The 6,477-nt window shown below is 41.6% G+C and overlaps 1 pseudogene across 1 annotated transcript; it reads left to right on the top strand.

Moving 5' to 3' along the window:
• Positions 1 to 470: 470 nt before the first annotated feature.
• On the top strand, positions 471 to 5,955 carry LOC128929517 (protein canopy homolog 2 pseudogene; annotated as a pseudogene). The gene is made up of 2 exons (XR_013526035.1): positions 471 to 505; positions 4,685 to 5,955. The product of XR_013526035.1 is annotated as a protein canopy homolog 2 pseudogene (transcript).
• Positions 5,956 to 6,477: the final 522 nt, after the last annotated feature.

Here is a 6,477-nt window from a genome sequence, read left to right as displayed (position 1 = left end):
TGGCCTCTGGCATAAATGCATTTACATCAGAGTGTCTGTGTTTGTGATTTATGTTTGTTTTATATGGATATATATGTATATATAGTTGTTTATAGGTATGCATACATATATGTAATTAAACATGCTAACTATATTTATTTATGAATAAATATGTTGCATGGGCCAAGAACACCAACTTCCACTTTTCCCTGTGAAGTGAAGCTGAAAATCAACCACGAAGGACAGATTAATAGAAGGAAAGGCATGTACATTTATTCATGTGTACGAGTCACACAAAATGTAAGAACTCAAAGGCAAGATGGCTGATGCTTTTATAATATCTAAAGGTCACAGCAAGAGTAGGTGCCCGGATAATGGCATCTGTACATCGGACTTCACATACCAAGTCATTTCTTCTTCTGCTGTTTGAGAAAGTTGAGTCTAGGGCTCTCTGTAGCCTCCAGATTGCACATGGGCCATTCACATCGACCATGGCGACTGGCCTCACCCCACAAGCTAGGCCCTAGTTAGGTGACAGGCATCATCCATCCACCTGGGGTGGCAGTTTTCAACCATCTGTCACTGATCTAGTTTTATTTTTCTGTCCTTTACATTTGAGTGCACAAGAGTTTGTTAAGTCAGCCTCTTGTTTCCCCTGCTTCTTATGCTTATGGCAAGGACACAGGAACCTGGTATACTGTGTGCCTCCAAGTCGATGTTCTTCAGGGCTGCCCTGTAGGATTCTCCAGATGCAAATAAAAGCAACCAGAACAGACTTACCCAGGACCATGTAGTTGTCAGCATCTGAGGCTACTTACCTGGCCTCGAAAAGGCCCTAACGGCCCTCAGTGCAGTTTCACCCTGGCCTGGTTCTCTCTCCACCCTCTACCATCTGATGCTATCCACACTTGTGCGGCCCCTGCCCATCCTGAGGGCTCAGACTTAGCCATTTTTCCTCTCCACCTTGGATATTCAAAAGAAGAGTGCCTGTCCTGATTGAAAAGTTTGGGTAGTAGATAGCTTTTCCATTAGAGGGTGATGAGCCTTGGGCTAGCTCTGGTTAAAGACATTGTCCTGGTGTTTGCTATCAGGATAGAGTCTGAAAACTGGCAGAAAAAGACTCTTGTGATCATTTTGGATCCCTTCACTGATAGTAGGTGACAAAAGGACCCTCTGGCCCCCACTATTAATATAACTGCATTTGTGTTATGTATGTGTTTCTGTTTGTGTTCTTTTAAAATTGTACATATATTAATATGTGTAGTTATCCATATATATTTTTTTATATACATATATATATATTCTGCACAACTCCAGTCTCACTCAGTTATCCCTCCTCTATATGTCCAAGTTCTCTTGTGAGCATCTGCAAGTGATGCCATACTCTTTCTCAATTGACTGATGGCCAGTCTCAGAATGGTGGATCCATATGATATGCATACCTGTTTACTAATGGCCCATACCTATAGACAGCTGGCCTGGTCTTTCCAGGCCCCTTACTAAGAGTATTGTGTAAAACCTTAGAGCTTTTGAAAAATAATTGGACTTTTGGCTAAAGGAAATGAAAAAATTGCCTCTGTCATCAGTTAGAGGAAGCTCTCTGTGCCTAGATTTTCTGACATGAGATAATAGCCAGTATGGCTTATCCCAACCCAAAATTGTATGCTCTCAGCAGCTTCCGTTCTGTTCTGTTATTTTAATCAGTTTTTGCTCTCTGAAATTCCAATGATGTGCTAACTTAGTTAACATCTCCTTTCTAAATGAGAGGGTTAAGGAGTTAGCAGTAATTCATATAATAATTAGTTTGAATCAAATTACTTTCTTTTGGAACAAAGTCAGGCCAGCCACTCTGAAAGAAGGTGAGTTTTTGGTTGGAGTCAGAAAGTCCCTGCTTTTGGAGGATAAATCCTTTGGGAAAGGGGATAGAGTAAAACCAGTCAAGAGAGATAAGGTGAAGGGTTCAAGGCAGCTCTATATGGAGGACAGGGGTAGGGATAAGAGGTAGTAAGAGGGAAAAGACAAACTTTTGCTTTCAAAATATTCCTGGGCACTGTCCTAATGTTGATACCAATAGTACATCCATATCATGGGATATTCTGCAGCCATTAAAGAAGTAAGGTAGATTTATGGCAAAAAAGAAAGTGTACCAAGACAAGGATGCCTTCTCTCACTACTCCTATTTAACATAGTATTGGAAGTTCTGGCCAGGACAATCAGGCAAGAGAAAGTCATATAGGAAGTCAAACTATCCCTGTTTGCAGATAACATAATCCTATATTTAGAAAACTCCATCATCTCAGGCAAAAGCTTCTTAAGCTGATAAGCAACTTCAGCAAAGTCTCAACTTACAAAATCAATGTGCAAAAATTGCTAGCATTCTAGAATACCAACAACAGTCAAGCAACGAGCCAAATCATAAATGAAGTCCCATTTACAATTGACACAAAAGAATAAAATATCTAGGAATATAGATAACAAGGGAAGTGAAGGACCTCCTTAAGGAGAACTACAAACCACTGCTCAAGGAAATCAGAGAGGAAACAAACAAATGGAAAACATTTCATGCTCATAGATAGGAAGAATCAATATGATGAAAATGGCCATACTGCCCAAAGTAATTTATAGATTCAATGCAATTCCCATTAAGCTACCATTGACATTCTTCAAAGAATTAGAAAAGACTATTTTAAAATTCACATAGAACCAAAAAGGAGCCCAAACAGCCAAGACAGTCCTAACAAAAAGAACAAAGCTGGAGGCATCATGTTACCCAACTTGAAACTATACTACAGAGACACAGTAACCAAAACATCATGGTACTGGTATAAAAACAGACACATAGACCAAGGAAACAGAATAAAGAACTCAGAAATAAGACCACACATCTAAAACCATCTGATCTTCAACAATCCTGATAAAAACAAGCAATTGGGGAAAGGATTCCTTATTTAATATATGGTGCTGGGAGAACTGGCTACCCATATGTAGAAAATTGTAACCCCCTTCTTTACACTTTATGAAAAAAAATCAACTCAAGATGAATTAAAGACTTAAAGGTAAAACTCAAAACTGTAAAAACCCTAGAAGAAAATCTAGGCAACATCATTTAGGACATAGACACAGGCAAAGATTTCATGACAAAAATACCAAAAACAATTGCAACAAAAGCAAAAACTGACAAATGGAATCTAATTAAACTTAAGAATTTCTGCACAGCAATAGAAACTATCATCAGAATGAACAGACAACCTACAGAATGGGGAAAATTTTTTGCAATCTCTCCACCTGATGAAAGTCTAATATCCAGAGTCTACAAGGAACCTAAACAAGTTTACAAGGAAAAAAAATCATTAAAAATGGGCAAAGAACATGAACAGATACTTCCCAAAAGAAGACATTTGTGCAGCCAATAAACATATGAAGAAAAGCTCAACATCACTGATCATTTGAGAAACGCAAATTAAAAACCACAATTAGATACCATCTCATGCCAGTCAGAATGGCAATTATGAAAAAGTCCAGAAAAAACAGATGCTGGAAAGGTTGCAGAGAAAAAGGAATGTTTTTATACGTGTTGGTGAGAATGTAAATTAGTTCAACCATTGTGGAAGACAGTGTGGCAATTCCTCGAAGATCTAGAAGCAGAAATACCATTTGACCCAGCAATCCTATTATTGGGTATATACCCAAAGCAATATAAATAATTCTATTATAAAGATACATGCAAGCATACATTCATTGCAGCACTATTCACAATAGCAAAGACATGGAATCACCCCAAATGCCCATCAATGATCGACTGGATAAAGAAAATGTGGTACATCTACTCTGTGGAATAGTATTCAGCCAAACAGGGAACATGAAAATGACCTTGGCAGGGACATGGTTGGAGCTGGAAGCCATTATCCTCAGCAAACTAACTCAGGAACAGAAAACAAAATACCTCACGTTCTCACTTATGAGTGGGAGCTGAACAATGAGAACACAAAGACACATGGGTGGGGAACAACACACACTGGGGCCTGTCATGGGGGTAGGGGGAGGGAGAGCATCAGAAGAACAGCTAATGGATGCTGGGCTTAATACCGAGGTAATTAATGGGTTGATCTGTGCACCTATGTAACAAACCTGCACATCCCACACATGTACCCCTGAACTTGAAATAAATTGGAAAAAAAGTGCAGGACAGACTGCATGCTTCCATTTCTGCCTATAATTTGAAAGGTGATATGTGCATGCATACATTAGAGTATATGCGGACACGATTTCTGGAAGAAGTGTAATAAATAGTGACTTTGTCTCTATGAAAGAAGTCTGGGGATAAAGGTCTGAGGTAGGATTTTTTTTTCCAGGAGCATATTTTTAATTTGTATGTACTTCACTTACAAATTTTTTAAAAACTAGTTAAAGATTTTCTAGGATTACCCTTACCTTTGAGAGAGGTGGTGTAGAGCAGGGGACTTAGGAAATCTGAGGAGAGAAGAAACAGAAAATCTGTTTGTCTTTCTTCCAAGAAAGCTCAGGGCTTGTGTATCCCCAGACTCCTGTGGTTTTGGAGCCTCAGCTGGATCATGGTTCAGTAAGCTCATCTGGGCTGACCTGGAACTGAACTACCATTTGTGAACTTTTTCTATGGGAGAAAGGCAAACGTTCCACAGAACACACTAAACCAAACTGCCTTCGCCCATTTTTTTCAACTTACTAGCTTTTTTAAAAAAAAAAAAAAACAAGCTCACCGCAGCACACCCGAGACCCACTTAGATACCAGTTGGCGCCCAGGGAGCTGGGTCAGGCGGTCGCCAGGACACCCCGTGTGTGGCAAGCAGCGAAGTGCTCTGGAGAATCCCAGTCAGCCCTGCTCTGCGCAGCCTGGTGTAGTTTCGGGAGCCACTGAGGCCAAAGTGAGAGTCCAGAGGTCTTCCAGTGCCTGGGCCACGGTGGCGGCCCTGGGCGCAGAGGTGGAGCGACCCCATTACAATAAAGATGAAAGCCTGGGATTGGTGGCCCTGCTTCTGGGGGCCATGCTGGGAACTGCCTGGGCTCGGAGGAGCCAGGATCTCCCCTATGGAGTGTGCAGGGCTCTGGTGGATGAACTAGAATGGGAAATTGCCAAGGTGGACCCCAAGAAAACCATTCAGATGGGACCTTTCCGTATCAATCCAGATGGCAGCCAGTCAGCGGTGGACGTGCCTTATGCCCTCTCAGAGGCCCACCGCACAGAGCTGCTGGAGGAGATATCTGACCGGATGAAGGAGTATGGGGAACAGATTGATCCTTCCACCCATCGCAAGAACTATGTACGTGTAGTGAGCCGGAATGGAGAATCCAGTGAACTGGACCTACAAGGCATCTGAATTGACTCAGGTATCAGTGGCACCCTCAAGTTTGCGTGTGAGAGCGTTGTGGAGGAATACGAGGATGAACTCATTGAATTCTTTTCCCGAGAGGCTGACAATGTTAAAGACAAACTTTGCGGGCTGGGCGCGGTGGCTCAAGCCTGTAATCCCAGCACCATGGGAGGCCGAGGCAGGTGGATCACGAGATCAAGAGATCGAGACCATCCTGGTCAACATGGTGAAACCCCGTCTTTACTAAAAATACAAAAAAATAGCTGGGCGTCGTGGCGCATGCCTGTAATCCCAGCTACTCAGGAGGCTGAGGCAGAAGAATTGCCTGAACCCAGGAGGCGGAGGTTGCAGTGAGCCGAGATCGCGCCATTGCACTCCAGCCTGGGTAACAAGAGCGAAACTCTGTCTCAAAAAAAAAAAAAAAAAAAAAAAAAGACAAACTTTGCAGTAAGCGAACAGATCTTTGAGACCATGCCCTGCACATATCGCATCATGAGCTCTGAATCACACTGGAGCAGCCCACATTGGCTTGATGGATCACCCCCAGGAGGGGAACATGGTGGCATTGCCTTTTATATATTATGTTTTTACTAAAACGAACTGAAAAAATATGAAACCAAAAGTAAAAAACAAACAAACAAACAAAAAAACTTCAAATTTAACCTAGGAGGCCTGAGCCATTCATATTCTAACTCATTTCCTCAGTAGTCACAAAAACCCTATATGCATTTCTGTGGTTGGCTACCTTCTGGATATTTTGTTTGGTTTATTTCTTTGAGAAGACACCCTCTGTTTTGCACTTTCTTTTCTAACTAACTTCTATGGTTTTGTTTTGAGGAAAGTTGTTGCTTTTTGCTTGCTTGCATGCCTGGTAGAGAGCTATTGGCATTTGGTACATATCTGGTAAATTAAGGGTGGACACCAAAGCAGATAGGTTACTATAAGTTGTCACAGGTAAAACTTTGGTCTGAGAAGACACTGTAGAAGAGATTTCAATCTAGCACAGTGCTTCTCAGTTGTGGCATTATTGATATAATTCTTTGCTGAGATACTGAGATAATTCTTGCTTGTGGACCACTGTCCTGTGTATTACAGGCACTTAAGCAGCATCCCTGACCTCTACCCACTAAATGCCAATAAGAACCACTAG

The sequence above is a fragment of the Callithrix jacchus genome, chromosome 14, assembly GCF_049354715.1.
Source record: "Callithrix jacchus isolate 240 chromosome 14, calJac240_pri, whole genome shotgun sequence".
Lineage (NCBI taxonomy): Eukaryota > Metazoa > Chordata > Mammalia > Primates > Cebidae > Callithrix > Callithrix jacchus.
Note: the sequence above shows the minus strand (reverse complement) of the source record. Positions and strands in the feature narration are given on the sequence as shown.